The sequence below is a fragment of the Chrysochloris asiatica genome, unplaced genomic scaffold (assembly GCF_000296735.1).
Source record: "Chrysochloris asiatica unplaced genomic scaffold, ChrAsi1.0 scaffold00198, whole genome shotgun sequence".
In the NCBI taxonomy this organism is placed as follows: Eukaryota; Metazoa; Chordata; class Mammalia; order Afrosoricida; family Chrysochloridae; genus Chrysochloris; species Chrysochloris asiatica.
Genome location: NW_006408716.1, coordinates 5,495,973 through 5,518,285, shown reverse-complemented (window position 1 = coordinate 5,518,285; position 22,313 = coordinate 5,495,973). Strand labels below are relative to the sequence as shown.

The 22,313-nt window shown below is 41.7% G+C and overlaps 3 pseudogenes; 2 read left to right on the top strand and 1 right to left on the bottom strand.

Annotated features, from left to right (window-relative positions):
* Positions 1-9,720, top strand: part of LOC102819072 — a 16,443-nt pseudogene extending 6,723 nt beyond the window's left edge.
* A 6,661-nt stretch (positions 9,721-16,381) lies between these two features.
* Positions 16,382-17,245, top strand: LOC102818704 (annotated as a pseudogene).
* Positions 17,246-21,144: 3,899 nt separating this feature from the next.
* The window catches only part of LOC102818325, a 20,007-nt pseudogene continuing 18,838 nt past the window's right edge, over positions 21,145-22,313 (bottom strand).

The following is a 22,313-nucleotide window of genomic DNA, read 5'->3' as shown; positions in this document are numbered from 1 at the left end:
TGAAACTACCAGCTATGGGTCGGAACCGACTCGACGGCACTTAACAACAACAACAACATATATGTATATCTCAGTGGCACTTAATAACAACATATATATATGTATTTACATGGAGTCCTGGAGTGGCCCTATGGGTTAATGCGCAAGTTGGTTTGAACCACAAGGCCGGCCGTTCAAGTTCACCAGCCATTCCTCAGAAATCCTATGAGTTGGAACTGACTCTAACCACGTAACAACAACAATAATCATTATATTGGAAAGTTACTGCTTGGCAACCTGACTTCCTTTTTAAAAATAAAATAATTACATATGCCGACCTTTCCAAAAGACAGAAAGAATAAAATGCTACAATTTCATGTCTCCATAAAGCCATCCCTTATCCATGGTTCAGCTAGCTCATTCAGTGTTTTCTTGATCAGCTCTAACTAGTGTCCTGCTTGGGTAGGAAATTAAGAGGACCAGCTTTAGCGTAATTTGTACTGCCCACAGCAAAAAGCCCATTGTATTCAGGCCAAAGGCCTAGAAAGGACCGGTGAGCTGGCCTGAAGTGGCCCTGACCACTCTGAAATCTGAGGAGAAGGTGAGCCCCAGAGACCAGCCTGGGCCTTCTCTTGTACCTGCCTGGCTTGGCAGGGGGAGACCCAGAGGGAGGGACCTGAGCTAACTCTGACGCCAGCAGGCTAGGAAACACCTTTCCAGCAGCTACCAGCCTGCAACAACCAGGCAAGGAGCCAGAAAGGCTTTTCAGCATTTTAAACCCAAGAAGGGGAAGCTAGAGCACAGATGCTATTCTTTCTTTGTTTAATATAGAACCACTCTCCTACTGCTTGAGCGGAGTGGTGTCCAAGTAAACACGGGGCTCAGAAATGTCAAATGAGAGTACACTGTTGTTGTTGTGAAGTGCTTTTGAGTCGATTCCAACCCAAAGTGACCCTGTATAGGGTTTCCAAGGAATAGCTGGTGAGCTTGAACCACCGACCTTGTAGTCTGACGCATTAGCCCACAGCGCCACACCAGGGCTCCTTTAACTGGTTAGTTCACTCTCAGACTAATTAAACTAAATAAATTGTTGGGGTGAAGGCAGGGGAGAGGAGCTATGAAAAGCCCGTTTTTTGTGCTTTTCTTTTTTAAATACAGATGAGATCAAGGGGGAAATGGCCAAACCTCAAAACCAGCATCGCTGAAAACATTATTAAAAAGACACATCTAAAATCATAGTGCTGTTGTTAAGTGCCATCTAGTCAATTCCAACTAACAGCGATCCTGTATTGGGTTTCCAAGGAGCAGCTGGTAGGTTTGAACCGCTGATTTTGTGGTTTGAAGTCCAGTGCTGATCCTACGGTGGCCACACCAGAAGTTCAAAATCATAGTAGCAATAAGCATTTACTTGTTTCGTATAAATGGGGTCATACAATGATTGTCCTTTTGTGGCTGACTTATTTCACTCAGCATAATTTTTCAAGGCTTACTCGTGTGGTCAGAAACATCTCTCTTTATGACCGAGTGGAACATGCATTCCACTGTGTGTGTGCGCACCACATTTACTTATCTGTCCATCCGTTTAGCTTGTTATCAAGGATATGGCTTACAATTGTAGCACCCCAGGTTCCCAGAGAAAACGAGAGTCTTTACTGAGTGTCCATTATATTGGGAGCAGGCCACATCCCCAAGGAAGCATCTCTTCAACGAATTGGCTGCTCATAGCCACTCACTACAGAGCTAACGATACCTCTATTAGGTTTCATCACCATGGGAATAAGCACATCCCAACTGCTAAAATTCTGGAAATCCTGGTCTAGTCAAATTGACACAAAACCCTAACCATTGTACCACTGAAGGCGTACTCAGGGGATTCACTTTTCACCTGTCTTGGGGGGAAAAAAAGACTTCAAATTTATTTAAAGTAAACACAAAGATAACACAATCGTGTTTGTTGGAAGTGAGGAAGACTTGAAATACTTAAGAAAATCAAAGACAATAGCCTTCAGGGCAGATTGCACCTCAATCTAAAGAAAATAAAAATCCTCACAACTGGACCAATAAATAACATCATGATATGTGGAGAAAAGACTGAAGTTGTTAAAGACTGCATTCATTTTGATTGGATCAACCATCAACACTAATGGAAGCAGCATTCGAAAAATCAAATGATGTATTGCATTAGGCAAATCTGCTGCAAAAGACCTGTTTAAAGTGTTAAAGAGAAAAAATGTCACTTTGAGGACTGAAGTGTGCCTGACCCAAACCATAGTATATTCAATTGGCACATATGCATGTGAAAGTTGCGCTATGAATAAGGAACACCACAGAAGAAGGGATGTTTTTGAATTCTGGTGTTGGTGAAGAATATTGAAAGTATCATGGCCTGCCAGGAGAACAAGCATCTGCTGTGGAAGAGTACAACCAGAATGCTCCTCAGATGAAAGGATGCTGAGACTTTGTCTCTCGTACTTTGGATATGTCGCCAGGAGGGACCGACCGGTCCTTGGAGTAGGACATCATGATGGTCAGTGAGAAGGAGGGAGAACCTGACAAAGTAACAGCAACGACAACAACCTAATGACAACAGCAAACACAAAGAATTTAATAAAGGGTAGAAAGATGTTTTGCAAAACACGAGGACACAGTGCCAAGCCAGCCTGCCAATGCCGTCTCTACGCTCCCAACTTGGTATTTCCAAATGTCAATAAAGTAAAAAAACGGGGGTACATTTCCTGATTGGACAACATTTGCAAAGTTGCAAGCGGCAGAATCTTGGTTAATTAATTATCTTTTGCAGGAGTTAGCGTCCTTTGCAGAAAGGGAATTCCAGTGATAATATACAGCTGATTACAAATTTTGCAGACCAAGTTGAAAATTACAAGTATTTTCCAAGTACCAAACTTGTGTGTAATTTTTTTTTTATGTGAAAAGGCTTTTAATTTGGGATTTTGAAAACATATAACTTAACCACTAAAATCACAAGTTTAACACTATCTCTGTAGTTGTTAAGTGCTGTCGAGCCGGTTTCAACTCCTAACAATCCTGTATGGGGTTTCCCAGGATCAGCTGGTGAGTTTGAACTGCCAATCTAGCAGTTCAAACCAACTTTGCAGTTGAGTGCTTATCTTATAGCGCCACACTGGAACTTTAAATTATCTCTGTCATCAGCCATTTCTAACCACAAAATTGAGTAGAAACGAATAGGAAAAGACTGGGGGTTTCCTGTTAGGAACTGCTTATCGACTAAGTCAAGTTTTAGTAGAAAAGCGAGCAAGAAAAAGGACAAATGGTGCGCTTAGGATAATTTAGTTCAAAGAAAAAACAATCCACGTAGGTCTTCAGTAGGAGTTCTTTAGTTACATTAAGCTTTAGTTAAGATGCTTGTTCTCATTTCTCTTTGTGTCCAAGAGTTCCTTTAGGAATTCAATATCACACTAAACAGGACTTTTCTCCTTCTTCACCGAGCTTAACCCAGGAGCGCTTCATCTTCAGGATAAAATCGTTTCAGATCCATTCTATTGGCAACACTTCTACTGCAAGGCTTTGATTAAGATTTATAGATGGTTGTTTGCTGTTGGCAAGTTTTTAAGACCCTAGACACTATTGGACAAATGGCAGGGCTCTGGTGTCGTTAGACAAACAGCTAGGCAGCAACATAGGGGTTTTCTTCATGCTATTGTTAAAAAAAACTTTTAGTGATTTTATAATACAGGGGTATTAGTTGAGCAAGGCTGAATGGAAAGGAAAATTTGACAGAAAATTTACAGCTGAGGCTCCATTTTTTTTTTTTTTTTTTTTAAGTACTTAAGTTAGGATTTTTCAAGTGTGTTTATAGTAGTCTAAATTATTTCTTCAGAGTACATGATAATGTTGTTCATGAGTGGGTTTAAATATTTTGGTACACACTTGAGTAATACAATAGAAGGAACATTTAATTAAGGAGGGAAAAGTAACGACCAAAAGGAGAATAAGTAGTCCACTTTGGATTCGAGAGTACAGCCAGGAGCTAATATTTTTGGAGAATGAGTTAAAGATATTCAAAGAAGGAGAATTCTTCTCAGGGCCAGTTATGTGGAACCACGTATTTTGTTGGGGCAGCTTTTCAATGTCCTTCTCTACTTGACTACTTGTGTTCATTCAGGTACAGAATAGATGCTGGTTATACTACAGGCTCCACCTTGTTGCTGTAAAAGGAAATCCAGAACAATTTTATTATCTAATACAACTCTGGCAAGGGAATTTAAGACTTTCCCTTTTCCTCTATAAAATTGGCTACGTTATTTACCATTTGTTATAATTCCCATTGATTCCTATCAACAGAGAGAAGATTGAGGTTGTCAAGGACTTCATTCTTCTTGGATCAACTATCAACACTCATGGAAGCAGCAGTCAAGAAATCAAATGAAGTACTCCATTAGGCAAATCTGCTGCACAAGACCTTTTTAAAGTGTTGAAGAGCAAAGATGTCAGCTTGAGGACTAAGGTGCACCTGACCCAAGCCAGGTATTTTCAATAACCTCATATACATGTGAAAGCTGGATGGTGAATAAGGAAGATCGTAGAAGAATTGATGCTTTTGAGTTATGGTGTTGGAGAAGAATATTGAACGTGCCACGGGCTGCCAAAAGAACCAACAGATTTGTGTTGGAAGAAGTGCAGCCAGAGTGCTCCTTGGAGGACAGGATGGCCAAACTTCGTCTTTCATACTTTGGACATATTGTCCCAGTCTCTGGAGAAGGATGTCATGTTTGGTAAGGTGGAGGGTCAGAGAAAAAGAGGAAGACCCCCAGCGAGATGGATTGGCCAAGTGGCAGCATCAATGGGCTCAAGTGTGGCAATGACAGTGAGGTTGGCCCAGGATTGGTCAGTGTTTAGTTTTGTTGTGCATGGGGGTCACTAGGAATCGGTACCGACTCGATGGCACCTAACAGCAACAACAATGACACTTCTGTAGACATATTACAAATAGCTTTTTTAGGCTGGCAATCCCATAAAACCAGGAGAAGTCTGCAGCATAACCCAGGGGCATCTTTTATGGGGTTACAGAACCCACAGATGCCTTTAGGAGCCCTTTTTATTCTGGCTTAAAATATTTTGACCGCTGGACCAATGTTGACTTTCGTTGAGAATGTGGCTATTTAATTGCCCGAAGTGCCCATCCATAGGGGTCATCCTTAGGGTTGTGGTTTGTTTTGCTAGGGTAATCTGATCCTCCACATCAGCATACATATCCTCTGGGATCACAAATTACATCCCTTCCAGTAGAGATGTTTGGGGAGGGACTGATTTGTTTATTTAGTCAAGTCAGTTACCCATTAAGGAATTATTATGAATTGTCAGCTCTCTGAGCCTTATTGAGATCCAAATTTTTTGACAAAAGAGAAATGCTGTGTAATTATTTTTTACAGTCCAATAATTTTTGGGATGTATCTGACATCATTGCATTACCTAGGAAGTTTTATAGTTAGGATGGGGTGTCCATCTCAGCCTTTACATTAATTCTCAAACATTTTGGCAGCACTGGGAATGGGGAAAGAGCTTCAGCTGGAGCAATCGACCTCAATTAAATGAACTGTCCTGGTGTGGCGCTGTAGGTTATAAGCACTGGACTGCAAGGTGGATTTGAAACACAAGCCGCTCCTTGGAAACCCTATACAGGGTCACTATGAGTTGCAATCGACTCCAACGGCACTTAACAACAACAACGAATTGAAGCAAGACATTTGAGGCAAAGTTTCTAGTTCAGGGGGTACCATAATTTGACATGTACAGTTTAGTTGGAGTCCTGGTGTGGTGTTGTAGGATAAACATTGCATTGAAAGGTTGGTTTGAACTGCAAGTTTGGTGGTTCAAACCCACTAGCTCCTCCTCGGAAATCCTATACAGGGTCACAGAAGTCCAAGCCAACTCGCCAGCACTAATCAACAAGTTGAGGTGGCTTTGGTACAAGGTTATTATTAAAAATTGGAAAAGCAATTGAATCTGAAGTATTATATATGGCATAAGCGGAAGGGCGACAGATGCAGCAATTAGTTAAATTGGCTAATTTAGCTGTTGTTGGAGAAATTGCACCCCCCCCAAAAAAAGAAAATGACCTTTTCATGTAATTATGCAAATAACAGTAATGTTAGCAGCATATTTACTAATTTACATATGCAAAATACAAAGAAATCCTATTCTAAATACCTGTCTTACATATAATAAATACTATGATTCAAATGGTTCAAGCTTACCATCTGCCCCCTCAGAAGCCCTATACAGGGTTGCAATGAGTCAGAACCAACTCGATGAATGTAATACATTTTATAGTAAAATGAAACCTTAGTCTCTCACTCACAATTTTAAATGATTTAAAATTTAATAAGTACTTAACTTAAAACAACTACTTCAATAACTGTTACTGAAAACAAGAGGTTTAGGTTCCCAGGGAAAAAATAAATCATTAAAGCATGGGTGACATCCCCCTTCCAAGACACAGAGGGAATAGAAGCAAATACTGTTGAATGATGATGCACAGAGGAGATTGTAATCCTGGCAGTGAAATGGTGAGTGTAAAACTGATGGTCTCACATGTAAACTATCACTCAATTCACAATCAAAGCTTGAAAAACAAGCAAGGCAAATACAAAAATAAAGAAAATTATGAATAAGCAAATTACAAAAGCATAAATTGATTACATTGAGTCAATACTTGGTCATTGGTAAAATCGTAAAATACATTAAAATAAAGGGCTGAAGTAAGGTACAAAATAAGAGTATAAATGATAAAAATATAAGGGATAATTTTATAGTAAAGCAGTAAAGGCAAAAATGATTGTAAGTACAATTGTTGTTGTTAAGTGCCTTTGTGTCGACTCTGGCCCATAGCGATACTACATAGAGTGAAAATATCAGTGGTAATTCTTACTAATCCTAACTGATCAGACAGTAATTTGAAAAGCAAAAAGAATTATTACTAATTCTAATGATATGTATAAAGCTGTTAAAAGGAGATAAATGTTAAAAAATTCCCATCTAGCAGAAATAATATGACATAGAACACTTGCAACATATAGAACATCAAAAATAAGTAAATATAGTTCTAAAAGGTCAGTGATTTACATAAGGGAAATATACAGGCCTAGTCCCTGACCTCAAGGTCAGCTCTTCAAGATCACCAGCTGCTTCTAGGAAGGCCTATACAAGGTTGCTACCAGTTGGAACTGGCTCGGCGATGCTTAACAACAACAGCACCACTGGGAAGTCCAGAAATCAAGAAGCCTTGGTGGCCGCGTTAGATAAGCACCAGACTGCTAATCAAAAGACGGGCAGTTCAGATTTAACCAGCAACTCTGTAGGAGAAAGATGAGACTTTCTGCTCCCATCAAGGGAGCTGGTGAACCTTCCAGTTCAAACCGACCTTGAGGTCGAGTGCTTATCCTACAGTGCCACCCCAGGACTCCAATTTGTTGTTGTTGTTGTTAAGTGCCGTAGAGTCGGTTCCGACCCATAGCGACCCTGTATAGGGTTTCCGAGGGTGTAAATCCTTACGGGAGTAGAAAGCCTCATCTTTCTCCCGCGGAGCGGCTGGTAGTTTCGAACCGCTGACCTTAAGGTTCGCAGCCCGATTCGTAACCACTATGCTACCAGAGCTCCTTCAGGACTCCAATAGATATTGATTATTCCATTTGTTCTTTCAATAAGACCTGAAGATTGAAGAGGATAGGGGCCGGGTAACCATTTATAGATAGGAAAAATATGGCAGTTTAAAAACGAACCCGTCAGATAAAATGAATGCCTCTGTTATTGCAAAGAATAGTTGGACTGCCCCAAGCTGGTATCCTATTTTCAAGTTGAATTTTTAACACAAACATAGCAGTGACTTATTTATAAGGAAATGCTTCTATCCAATGTGAGAAGTGAGAAATCCCGCTAAGTGCATACTCACACCCCCTGAGGGTGTTAATTATATGAAATCAAGCACAGAACCAGAAGGCAAAGGGTAGCATGCAGTAGGAGCTTTGAGGTGTTTCCCTGGGCTGCCGTCGGAATATGTAGAACAGTGAGATGTCACATGCTTTGCAGCCTCAAAAAACTCTCCCCACCAGGTTTTCTTTATGATTTCAAACATTTCATATCTGCTTAGATGAGATCTTTCATGCATGATCGTAGGAACATGGAAATGTTCAGCTAGGACTAATTTTCCATTAGCGTTGACTCATAGATGAATGTTGTCGTTGTTAAGACCTGTTGAGTTGGTTCTGATCCATAGCGACCCTGTAATAGGGTTTCCGAGGAGCGGTTGGTGAGCTTCAACTGCTCACTTTGTGGTTCAAACTGACTTTGCAGTCCGGCGCATGAAATTAACCCACACCAGGACTCCAGATTAATGTTACAGCCTCAATAATGTTCTTTTTCTCCGTTTTTTGTTTTTCTTTCTTTTTTTTCATTGATTAATGTCAATTGCTGATATTTTTCAAGTCTTTCTGGAGCTAATTCAGATAAATTGTGATCATTTATAAATAAATTAGGATAATTACTGTGATCAGTTCTCATGAGAGCGGTGATAAATAAAGAGGCTACTTGTTTAGAGGTTTGTTTATATAATTCAGGATGATCTTTTAAAATTTGTTTCCTTCTGAGTTCTTGGGCATAAACACATGGGACACATTAAGAAAGGTTTTCTGAAACCATCATTTTTCTAAGGTGGTTAATATGTCATTTCCCCCTAAATGAAAAGGTAAATGGAGCTCCTGAATTATTGGTAAATATAAAGATTTTGGTAGAACTACTGGGTTGGCAGTTCAAACTCACCAGCTGCTCCTAGGAACCCCTATACGGAGTCATTATGAGTCCGAACCGACTCGACAGCACTTAACAACAGTGTTACCACTGGGCCCCATCCATAAATTACTAGTTGGGTTCTGGTAACATCCTACTCTGTTCCAATTTATTAAGTCGGCCCAGTAGTGATGTAGTTCAAGCAATCTTGGTGTTATAAGAAGGAAATTAGGGGCTGGGTGGTTCTGTTGGTGCAAGGAGGTGGAGGGGCAGGTTCTAAATCCCACCAAAGCCACCACACAATTCTGGTTATTTAAAGTTTGCACCTGCCTAGCAACAGTAGTCTCATTTCTGAAGAGATTAATATGCAACTCTGGCAGAGAATGGAAATTCAGTGGTTACTAAATACCTTTTCCAAGTACAGTTGATTATTCATCAGTTCCTAAGCAGACAGATGTTGAAGAGTGGACTTCTTGGGATGAAGATGCACCCACAAATGTAAAGATTGAAGGAGGGAATGGGGACGTGTCAGTGTAACAGAATGCTTTGGGACAACTGGAACCCGACTATTTTAAGGGTATGACATTAAACATAAGGAGAACTCAGAACAACATTGTTAAGAACCATTAAATGTTGGCATCGAGATGGTAGCACATGTTTCTCTAGTAGATTAGCAGCTACACAGATATGTTTTTGTTCATCAATTTCCTGAATGAGGTGACTTAAATATCGGGCAAGAAGATACCAATGCTTGGGGAAAAGAGGATGATAGGGTTTTGCAAGCAGAGGTTTCGAGGAAGCAGCATAGAGTGCACAGCATATAGAGCAGCAGAACAAAGGGAAAAATGGAAGACAAAGCACAGAGGCTAATGAGGAAAAGAACAAAATAAAACTGGTGAAAACGTCCTGATGAAGGTTATTTATTCCTTAAATGTTATAATGCCAGAAGGAGAAACCCGAGCTGCACAACCCAGGTAAAACGTGTGTGGATGGAAGAGTGTTTTTACAATACAAACATGCTGCTTGCTTTGAATGCATTCATCAGGCCATCCGGGACACCGGATTCTCCCAATGCATCTGGAACTTTTGTGATTAAGAAAAAAAAAGATGTGTCAGACAATATTTTCCTCAACATACTTCAAATGTCAGACAGTTGATTCTTATGGGGAAATTATTACAAAAGAAACTACCTGACTCCTTGAAGCTAGTATTTCTAGCATAATAAAATTATTACAAATGAAACATACCTGTACTTCATTTTTTTTTCTCTTTGAATATAAAACTTTATTTTTTATATACAGATACTTTTTTTTTTTAAGATTTTTATTGTGAATTGAGTGATAGTTTACATGGGAGAACATCGGTTTTATACTCATCATTTCATTGCAATGATTACAATTGCCTCTGTGCATCAACATTCTACAGTATTTGCTTCTATCCCTCTTTCTTTCTTTTTTTTCTGGAATGTACACAAAAACACTCAGGCATATAGAATCATTTAAACAACCAAAGGGCACATTCTGCAAGCCTGCCTCCTGGCCATCAGCACTCAGTCTTTCTCTTTCCATGAGTCTAGAGTCCTCAGCTGCTCCCTCTCCATATTCTTAACTCTGTCTCCATCTCTGGTGTTGCTGCTTCTCTGGATAGGGTCCCACTTTCTGCTCATACTCCTTTCCCTTGATGGTCCTAGGGTCCTCTGTTCTTGGACTGTAAGATTAACTACTCTCCCCTTTTTGTTATAAAACTTCTACCTTTACAGTTGTGACAGTTGCAATTAGTCACAATAACAATTACTCACTATTGAATCATAAGAATCCTATCCCCATCTCTTTTTACCATATCCGTCTAGACAAGATGAAAATTATCAATGGAGATTCTGCCTTCTCCCGCACACTCTGAAACAAAACTCGCTCTTGAAAACTTGCAAGGCAGTCATTTTGTGCCTTTATAGCCCCCCTATTTTAAGTAGCCAATGTCTAAGTTGTCTATCCCTATCAACTCTATATACAGAGGGGATAGGATTGATCCTTGATGTGAAGATGCCTTCCCTCTCAGTTGGTATTTTGAGCTACTACATCCATAAGTATAGGAGCTCTAGTAGCATAGTGGTTATGAATCGGGCTGTGAACCGCAAGGTCAGCAGTTCGAAACTACCAGCTGCTCCACGGGGGAAAGATGAGGCTTTCTGCTCCCATAAAGATTTACAGCCTCAGAAACCCTGTTCAGGGTCGCTATGGGTCGGAACCGACTCGACGGCACTTAACAAGAACAACATCCATAAGTATAGGTCAAGTTCATCAAATTGTAGCAATTTATACTTATTTCCCTTATCATTAAAAAAAATCTTCCTTTAGTTGAATTCTGATCATCAAGCATCAAAGCTAGGTTGAATGGGTACTGTCTACAAGTTTGGGCATTTTTGTGCATCTCCCCTCATTTCATATCAGCTGGGTGCTCTCAGCTCTAGCCCTCTGTGGCTATGTCCTTGTCTATGGGCTCAGGAGTCCCCAGGTCTCACCACACTTCAGACCAACCAGCCCTTCCTCTTCTCTCTTTCATCTCCAGGTCAACAAGAATCTGTGGAACTTGGTTGAACTCAGCCCATGTCTTCATTGCTGCTATTTCCCCTCTTCCACTTACCAGCAGACCAACATGGCTGCCAGCAAGCTTACATGCCTGCTCATGTGTTCCCTTTGAGTTTCAGTATTGGAGGGGAGTTTCATACCTGTACTTCTTGAAGTTAGTATTTCTAGCCTAATAAATAATATTATGGTGGGAAAGAACTGTTGTCTATTATGCTTTCCTTCAGTGTGCTCAATGATAAAATAAATAATTAAAAATATCCTTTTATTTCCATGACTACCTGTTCTCAATCAGGCAATCTGTAGGACTTTCACTTCCTTATTTTTGTTATCAGAAACTTGAAACTTTTCTTCAGCTCTTTCAGCTTGAGAAATGCTGGTTGTGTTCTTCCTTTTTCACTTTCTAATTCCAGTCTTTGCACATTTCACAATCATACTTTACATTGTCTTCCTGAACTGTTCTTTGAAAATTTCTGTTCAGCATTTTTCTTCATCATTTCTTCCAGTTGGTTTAGCTTTTCTACATTCAAGAGCAAGTTTTCAATGTATCATTTTGTTTTTTTTCTTTCTTTCCTGTCTTTTTCACCACCGTTTGCTTTCTTCATGTATGATATTCTTGATGCATATTATTTTTCAGTGTTTCAAATTTATTCTTGAAATAGTCTATAAATTCATTTGGGATATACTTAAGGTCATAATGTGATATTCATCGTCTTGTTTTAATTTTCTTCAGCTTCAACCTGAACTTGCATAGGAGCAACTGATAATCCGACCAACTGATGATCTGTTCCACAGTTGGTTCCTGGTCTCATTTCAGCTGATGATATTGAGCTTCTCATAATTTTTCCCACAGATGTAGTCGGTTTGATTCCTGTGTATTCCATCTGGTGAGGTTCACATATATAGTCACTGTTCATGCTGTGGAAAATAGGCATTTGCAGTGAATAAGTTGTTGGTCTTGCAGAATTCTATCATGTGTTCTCCAGGATCATTTCTATCATCAAGGCCATATTTTCCAACTACTGATTCTCCCTCTTTGTTTCCAATTTTTGCATTCTAATCACCAGTTGTTATTAATGTAACTTGATTGCATGTCTGATCAATTTCAGACTGAAGAGATTGGTAGGATTATTCATTCAGTTTCTTCACCATTGGTATTAACTTGTCTTCCTTGTGGACAAATGGATATTATCCTATCACAGAAAACATTGTACTTCAGTATAGATATTTTTGATGCTAAATGTGATGTCAGTCCTCTTGAGTTTATCATTCAAAAGTAAATCATATGGTGGTCGTCTGATTTAACGTGGCTCAAAGACAAGAATAGCCTCTCTGACTGGATCCAGCTGGAGACCAGCTAACAACCTACAGTTGTGTTTTGACCACCATTTTTAGCTTAGTGTCCTAATGTATTCCTATTCACTTCATGTACAAATAGTGAATATTATAGTTGGCAATTTGGAAAGCTTAAAGCTGGTGTGGCACTCTGAGGGATAAGCACTGGATTACTAACTGCAAGGTTGGTGGTTCAAACCCACAAGCTGCTCCACGGAAACCCTATACAGTGTCTCTGTGAGTCAGAACCAACTTGATGGAACTTAATAACAAAAACAACAACAAAGCTGGTACAGAATTGAAGTGCCCTTTAAGCATCCTTATCTATTGTTAAGTGAGAACGTTGGATTGGATCTGGTTCAGTGAGAAAATTGGATTGGTTTAGAATTTTTAAAATGTTTAGATATATGGGCTGAGCCATGGGGGACACCTTGGTCAATTCACGTGATGTAGGCCACAAAGACAATGTTTGGTGAGAATGGACTGGGATCTTAAAAGTTTATTAGCAGCTATCCAAAGTGCAACTAATGGCCTCTCCTTGCCCAAGGAAAGAAGAGTGATGAAAAGTGAAGACACTTGGAAACAATTAGTCCAATGGACTGATGGAAGACATGAACATTGATCTCTATGACCCAGAGACTAGAAGAACTAGATGATGTCCAGATCCCACTACCAACTGCTCTGAAAGGAATCACGTTACAAGATACTACATAAAGTGGGAGAAAAACTCAACATTATAAAAAGAGACCAGGCTTATTGGTCAGAAAGAGACTGGAGGAACTCCAGACTATATAGCCCTTGGTCATCCTTAAGATCTAGATCTGAACTCATCCTTGTGGCTCATCTTTCAGTCAAGCAGTGGATAGGTATATAGGAGGAGGGAGACAACAACTCTAGTGAAGTATGCACACCATAGAAAGGTCAACCATTCAAGATCAAAAGGGCATCACTGACCTAAGAACAAAATTCAGAAGGGTTGGGAAAGAAGGACCGGAAGCAAGAATCACAAGGAGGAAGTGGGATAAGTGATGTTACATTGGGGATTGCAGTGATTGAAATGACAAAGTGTATGACTTGTTGAATGTAAAACTGATGATTTGCTCTGTATGCCCTCACTCAGTTAGCAATAAAAAGTTGTTTTTATTTTAAAGGGTTGAGCCAGCAGAGAAAAATTGGGGATTCAGGCTCTAAAGTAGACACAAAGACCAAGGAAATGCCCAAAGAGTTTTTGTTTTTGTTTTTGTTTTGGGAACTGGGTAAGCTAAAACAGTTTCTTCTCTTTTGTGATCAAAGGAAATACCCTGGGCAAAGACTAGACACCCAAGTATTGAACCATCAGTTGAGCAAACTGTAAGCTCTCTTTTGATACTTTGTGCCCTCCTTTAGCTAAATGTTTAAGTAAAATTAAATTATTTACTTGATATCCTTCATTAGAGGAAGAACAAATGAAAAGATCATCCAAAAACTAAAGTAGCATGGATCCATGCGCAAATTGTAGAGGTTGTAAGTCAGCATGTAAAACTTTGGTGAATCTCTGAAGTATCCCACTCTAGGTTAAATGATGGCATTCCCAGGTAAGTACAAATAGGTGTCTACTGTTTGGATGCACATTAGGCATTGGGTTGCTAACTGCAAGGTCAGTGGTTCAAATTCACCAGATGCTTTGTGGAAGAACAATGAGATTGTCTGCTCCTCTGGTAGCGTAGTGGTTACGAATCGGGCTGCGAACCTTAAGCTCAGCGGTTCAAAACTACCAGCCGCTGCACGGGAGAAAGATGAGGCTTTCTACTACCGTAAGGATTTACACCCTCGGAAGCCCTGTACAGGGTCGCTATGGGTCGGAACCGACTCGACGGCACTTAACAACAACAACAACATAAATATTTACAGTCTCCGATTCCCTATGTAAAGTCTATGAGTAAGAATCAAAGAGATGGCAGTGGGTTTCTTTGGATCCAGATGCACAAGAATTCTAAAAAAGGTGCTGAAAAGACCTATTATGGCGAAGAGTGTGTTTTCAGGTGCAACTTGATAATAATAAATGAGGAGTTGAAACCACTGGGAGCCTGGGAATGACTATCTGGTTAATTGCATAGAGTCCCTAAACAAATCGCCAGCCTTAGTTACTGAGTTTCTTTTCGAGGAAGACTAGGATATTACAAGGACTGTTGTTGTTAAGTACAATTAAGTCTGTCCGACTCATAGTGACCTGGTATAGGGCTTCCCATGAGTGACTGGTGGGTTTGAACTGCCAATCTTATAGTTAGCAGGCTAGTGCTTATCCTACACTATCACACCAGCACTGGTGGTGGTGGTTATGCGATGTGGAGTAGGTTCCAACTCATAGTGACCCTGTATAGGGTTTCTGAGGCTGTTCATTTTTTTTTGGAAGCAGAAAGTCTTATCTTTCTCCCTCAGAACAGCTGGTAGTTTTGAACTGTTGACTTTGAGGTTAGCAGCCTGACTCATAACCGCTAAGCTACTAGAGTTCCTTACACCAGGATTATTGTTGTTAGCTGCCACCGAGTCGGCACTGACTCCCAGCGACTCTATGCACAACAGAATGCCTGATCCTGGGCCAACCTCACAATTACTGCTACGTTTGAGCCCATTGATAATCCCATTATGCCAATCCATCTTTGTCGGGGTCTTTCTCTTTTTCTCAGACCCTCCACTTTACCAAACATGATATCCTTCTCCAGAGACTGGTCCCTCCTGACAGTATGTCAGAAGTATGAAAGACAAAGTCCCACCATCCTGGCCTCCAAGGAGCACTCTGGCTGTACTTCTTCCAACACAGATCCATTTGCTCTTTTGGCAGTCCATGGTATAGGTAAAATAAGACGTTTCAGCAAAAATTCTTATAATATGGAGGTTAGGCCCTCTTTAGTTTCTTGTTTCAGTGAATACTGTTGGATATTTGGTTAAGGGTTTGGAAGGATCAACCTGAGTTTTAATTGGTTCGCTGATAAAACTCTGCCTACATCTTTGGATTTGGTTCTTGTTGTTATGTGCCGTGGAGTCAGTTCCAACTCATAGCGACCCTGTACAGCGTTTCCGAGGTTGTAAATCTTTACGGGAGGAGGAAAGTCTTATCTTTCTCCCTCGGAACAGCTGGTAGTTTCGAACTGCTGATCTTGCGGTTTGTAGCCCAATTCGTAACCACTACGCTATCAGAGGCCTAGAATATCAGAAACTGTGGAAAGGTCTCCCTCCAATGGATGTTTAAAGTAATTACAATTGGTTACAGGCAAGTTTAACGCTTGTGCATGACAAATAATTTCTTCATTAGTTTCTGAACTCATTTCTTTCTTGTTTTCATGTAAATTTAATAAGACTGTTATTATAAAACTGTAGATGGAAATCCCATTTTGATAAAAAGTTTCTCCTTAACAGACTAACAGGGGTACCAGGACTTAGAAGGAAAGGGTAAATATCCTCAGTAAGTCTAGGCAAGTAGGTATAGGCTGTGAATGGTGTAAGGTTTGTAGTTCGTTGGTAACTCCAACAATTGCAGGAGTTTGTGTACTCCCTGGTGGATAGAGGTTTTTGTAAAGATTGGGGATTAATTGCAAGATAGAGTAGCTCCAATGTCAGTACAATACAGGGTTCTCCATAACAGTTAAGTTTCACCCTGGATCCTACTCCGTTCTGCTTGTGGAGTGGGGGGAGGAAGCATCGTTAATCTTTTTTTCTTTTTTCTTTTTTTTCTCACTGCCGTCATGTCTCCTAAAGAGCCCGAACAGTTGCGGAAACTTCATCGGAGGATTGGGCTTTGAAACACCAGATGAGAGCCTGAGGAGCTATTCTGAGCACTGGGGGACGCTCATGAGAGATCCAAACACCAAGCATTCCAGAGGCTTTGGGTTTGTCACTTATTCTACTGTGGAGGTGGTTGCAGCCATGAATGCAAGGCCACACAAGGTGGATGGAAGAGTGGTGGAGCCAAAGAGGGCCGTTTCACGAGAAGACTCTCAAAGACCAGGTGCCCACTTAACTGTGAAAAAGATTTTTGTTGGTGGCATTAAAGAAGACACCTAAGAGATTATTTTGAGCAGTATGGAAAGATTGAAGTGATTGAAATCATGACAGATGAAGCAGTGGCAAGAAGAGGGGCTTTGCATTTGTAGCCTTTGATGACCCTGACTCTGTACATAAGATTGTTATTCAGAAGGACCATATTGTGAATGGCCACAATTGTGAAGTAAGGAAAGCCCTGTCAAAGCAAGAGATGGCCAGTGCCTCCTCCAGTCAGAGGTCAAAGTAGTTCTGGAAACTTCCGTGGAGGCCGTGGAGGTGGTTTTGGTGGGAATGACAACTTTGGTCGTTGAGGAAACTTCAGTGGATGAGGTGGCTTTGGTGGCAGCCATGGTGGTGGAGATGGAGGCAGTGGGGATGGTTAGAATGGATTTGGTAATGATGGAAGCAATTTTGGAGGCGGTGGAAGTTATAATGACTTTGGCAATGACAACAATCAATCTTCCAATTTTGGACCTATGAAGGGAGGAAATTTTGGAGGCAGAAGCACTGGCCTGTATGGTGGTGGAGGTCAATATTTTGCCAAACCACGAAACCAAGGTGTCTAAGGTGGTTCAAGCAGCTGCAGTAGCTATGGGAGTGGCAGAAGGTTTCAATGATTGCCAGGAAACAAAGCTTAGCAGGAGACGAGAGCCAGAAAGGGACAGGGAAGCTACAGGTTACAACAGATTTGTGAACTCAGCCAAGCACAGTGGTGGCAGGGCCTAGCTGCTCCAAAGAAGACATGTTTTAGACAATGCTCATGTATATGGACAAAAACCACACCCAAATAAAACAACTCAAGGACTGTATTTGTGATATTGAACAACAGGTTATTTTAGTTTCTGTTCTGCGGAAAGTATGAAGCATTCCAACAAAGGACTTTAGTGTAGATATTTTTGTTTATCCCACACCCATGTGGTTGATTGCTAAATGTAATAGTCTGATCATGACGCTGAATAAATGTCTTTTTTTTAAAGTGTGCTGTGTAAAGTTAGTCTACTCTGAAGCCATCTTGATAAACTACCCCATGGTGTGAAGTTTAGAATTCCTTCAGGGTGATGCCAGATTCCATTCGATTTACTTATATAACCTTAGAGGAGGACTGCTTGGGGGCAGAGAAGCCATTTTCAGAAACCATGGCACAGTTGAACTGACAATTACTATGTTAAGAACCTGGAATTCACCATTAAATGGTCACCCAAGCAGCTAAACAATTTTCTTGGTTATAAAAATGGTTGTTGGCACAGCCTATGCAATATCTCTAGTTTGAATTAATAGTATCAGATAAAATGATAGATGGGATTGAAATATATGCATTATCCATGATCATGTGTACTCAATGAAAAGACAATATATTGGAAAAAAAAAAGAGAAAAAAAGTTTCACCCTGAAAATTCAGTTACTTAATTTTCCCCAGACCCCCTTTATGTAAATTTTGGTTTGGGAGGCCCATACCAGGACATCTCTTGCTTACTTTTTTTTTTTTTTTTTTTAAGGTTTTTATTGTGGATTGAGTGAAAGTTTACAGGGCAGACTATCAGTTTTACATTCAACAAATCACACACCTTGTTTCATTACAATGATTATACTCCCCTCCATCAGTTAACAGTATTTCTCTCTATCCACTTTAGCTTTTTTAAAAAACAAAAAAAGCCCCACTCAGGCATATATAATCATTTACATCTCCAAAGGGCACATTCTGCAAGTCTGCCTCCTGGCCACCAGCTCTTAGTCCTTCTCTTCACATAAATCTAGAATCCTCAGCCACTCACTCCCCGTCTCCATGACCCCATTGCTGCTTCTCTGGATAAGGTCCCGCATTCTGCTTGTGCTCTTGTCCCTTGATGGTCCTAGGGTCCTCTGTTTCTGGACTGTGAGATTAACTACTCCCCGGTTTTTGTTAAAAGACTTTTACCTTTACAGTTGTGACAGTCACAATTAGTCATGATAACAATTATTCACTATTGAATCATACGAATCTTATCCCCATCTCTTTTCAACAGACCCATCTAGACAAGATGAAATCTATTCAGTGGGGACTCTTTCTTTCCCCCCACACTCTTAAACTTGAAATCTTGTAAGCCATTCACTTCGTGCCTTCATCGTCCCCTCATTTTAGGTAGCCAATGTCTAAGTTGCCAGTCCCTATCTACCCTGTGTACAGAGGGGATAGCATTAATACTTGACTTGAAGACTCTTTCCCTCTCTGTTGGTATTCAGAGTAATTACAGCTCTGAGTACAGGTCAGGTTCATCAAACTGAAACAATTTACCTTTGTTTCCTTTATTTAAAGAAAGAATTTTTTTTTCTTGTCATCTTCCTCTAGTCGAGGTCTGAGTATCAAGCCATCGAGGAAAGGTCAAATGGGCACTGTCTACAAGTTTGGGTGCTCTTGTGCATCTCCCCTCACTTCATAACAGCTGGATGCGTCACTCTCATCTCTAGGTCTCTGTGGCTATGTCGTTGTCCATGGCTCAAGTGTCCCCAGGTCTCACCAAACTTTGGACCAATCAGCACTTCCTCTTCTCTCTGTCATCTCCAGGTCAACGGGAGTCAATGGACTGTGGTTGAACTCAGCCCATTTCTTCATTGCTGCCTTTCCCCCTCTTCCACTCACCAGTAGACCAGTGTGGTCGCCCAGAAGCTTACATGCCTGTTTGTGTATTCCCTTTGAGTTTCAGTCTTAGAGGGGAGTTTGTCCTGAAGGCACTTGATTGCTTGCCTTGATGGCTTCCTGGCGAACAGCTTGCTTATTCTTGCAGTAGCCAGTCATGCTGACCTTTTTGTTTTGGGTTTTTCTTGTTGATCTTTCTTTGAAGATATATCTTCTGTCACTGTAGCTGTCTGCTTGTCCTTTCTAGTGGAAATGTCTTACCTCACAAGGTTGTGGATGGGACTCAGGATTCCACCTAAGGTCCTATACTCTGTAAAGGCTTTGCAAGAGGCGTATTTCACTGGGCAAGTTGTAGAACCCCTTTTAGGTATTCCAATCAGTTATAGGCTGAAGACGGGCTTACAAGTTTTCTCTAATCATGTTTCCCAACATTCCTTTCTATCCCACTCAAGTGTCTATTTTATAATAGTAGGCAAGGGAAACCAATATTCATAAGGCAGTCAAGGATTTTAGTATTATTTACCCTCTTCAAGCCTGTTGTTCCAAGGTTGACCACGCATCATGTTTACCTCTGTCCCACTAGGCTAGGCAAACCTGTCTCAGTGTTCCCCTATCTATCTTGTTCTTCTGCCTCCTCCCTGCTTCTTGTATAACCCTCTCCAACACCCGAACTAACCCCCCCCATCCCAACCCCACTGTTGTGGTTACCTTATATTCCATTAGTTCTTCCCTTTATTTCAGACAGTCTATTTATCCAGTAATCTACCTGACCTTCTCACTACCTGGATCTTTGTTCCTCTGTGTTTACCTTCTTTCATATTATAATTGTTTTGATCATAGACTGACCTCCCAGATCCTCTGTTCTTATAATTTTACTGTTTGTTTTTTTTCATGTAAAAGTCTTTTCGTAAATAATTTATAAAATACAGAGAACTGCACACTTCCAATGTAAATTCTTATCGACACCAATGTATGTTGTTGTTGTTGTTGTTAAGTACCGTGGAGTCGATTCCAACTCATAGTGACCCTGCACAGGGTTTCCAAGGCTGCAAATCTGTTACCAGGGCAGAAAGCCTCATCTTTCTCCCGCGGAACAGCTGGTAGTTTCAAACTGCCGACCTTTTGGTTCGCAGTCCGATTCGTAACCACTACGCTACCAGAGCTCCCTATAGTATTTATAAATAAATCACAGGCAACTATTGAACTTATTTATAACACATTCACTCTAGGGAGACAGACAGACCAAACTACCATTAAAGCTAATTAATGTGAAACAAAGTGAAATCTTAGATTTATGTAGGTGACATGGAATCCCAATCAGACAATGATAATTTTGGCAAAAGTCATTCTGGTTGCCATACAAGCAGGTCAGAAGGTGTATTTCTGGGGGCCAGTTTCTGGTGAGTGAGATGTGGAGAATGATTTTTGTCCCCACTCCAGAACTGTCCTATTCTTTTGGTTCATGTTCTTCTACTGTGTGCCAGTGCAGCCTCAGATTCCCCTCCCCTGCGCCCACTGGATGTTTTCACACCCCAACAGTGGCTGAAACAGAACATTCTCCGAGGGAGTGATGTGTTTCCCTGGTATCGCCCAGGAGCTCCCAGGCCTGAAATCACATGCTATGAAGTGAGAAGGCATGGCCACCAAAGGTCACTCTCCTAGGTGTTGCAGATCGAGGTGAGGCCTAGGTGGTGGTGAGAGATGCTTGGTATTTGTCTGAAAGCGCCATTGTCTATTGGATAAACCAGATCCTCCTTTGCGGGCTGAACTCAACCTAGAAAACTGGCCAGAATCTGCCACTTTTGCAGTGTAAGGCCTGGAAGCCGCGACCGGAGCGCTTGTGGAGCGTTCTCAAACCCTCCTTCTCTGCCCAGTTGCATGGCCCCCAAGCTCCAAGGCCCCGCCCACCTGTCCAATGCACAAGGGAGCGGCTCGGGGGACGGCCTCCTTCCTCTGGCAGCAGTGCGAGGGTGGCGCCGACCAATCATAGATGTAGGGAAGGCGCGCGCAGTCGCACTTCCTCCTTGCACAGGCGGCCCTCACGCGTTAGTGTCTGGTGCTTCTCTAGCGTGTCTTCTAGGCTCTGCTTGTGCGTCACCAAATACTGGTTGCTACAGCCACGGGACTTGTATTCGGTGTCAAAACCAGGGTCGTGCTCGCGCTGCACATCCTCGTGGGCCAGCCAGGTGCCCAGTGGTGACACATCCTTGCTGTGCTATGCACGCAGGTGCAGATAGTGCACCAGGTCGGCCGAGACCACGTAGCCGCCGTCCAGTGCGTAGGGCAGGTAGTAGTCCCAGAGTTGCCAGGAGCCTTCACGCCGCCGGCTGCCAGGCTTGACTCTGCCACGGGTCTCGTGTCCGCAGCTCCGCCACGAGCAGGTTCAGGCGTGCGTATGAGTCGTCATCCGTCTTGAGCACGAACTCAAAATCCACGTGCTTGTCAAGCCAGGTCAGCATGGCCAGCACCTTGGCCGTCAGGTTTTCGTGGGATCCATGCGGCGTAGGCAACACAAGAGATCACCATGTTGTACCTGCTCCCATTCCAGAGCTTGCAGCTCATCGGCACCCAGGCCAGCCGTTCCCACGGGGAAGCATGCCCACAAGTTGCTCGGTTTGCAGCGACTCGAAGTCCACAACCACGTGCTGCAAACGATGCTGCGCCATTCAGCTGCCCGGGGCACACTAGCCACCAGCAATGCCAGGAGGACTGAAGAGGAGGCAGCGCTGACGGTGGTCGCGTTGGCGGTTGGGGGCGACCCAACCTCAGGCCTTCGTCCCTGCAGCGTGCCAGGTAGAGTACAGTGGTGCCGTGCACAGCGCTAGGCCATCCTGTGCTGCCTGCCACACACCAATTTTACTCTGTTCTTGACTCTTCCATTTGTCAGTTGAGTTCAGGGTGATGCTGCCATGTACATCGTTCTCCAGTTTTGTCTGTTCTTGTTGGTTCTCAGTCCACAAATTTCCTTTAGGATGTTTTTCATAGCAGGGTTGGTTTTGGCAAAATCCCTTAGCTTCTGC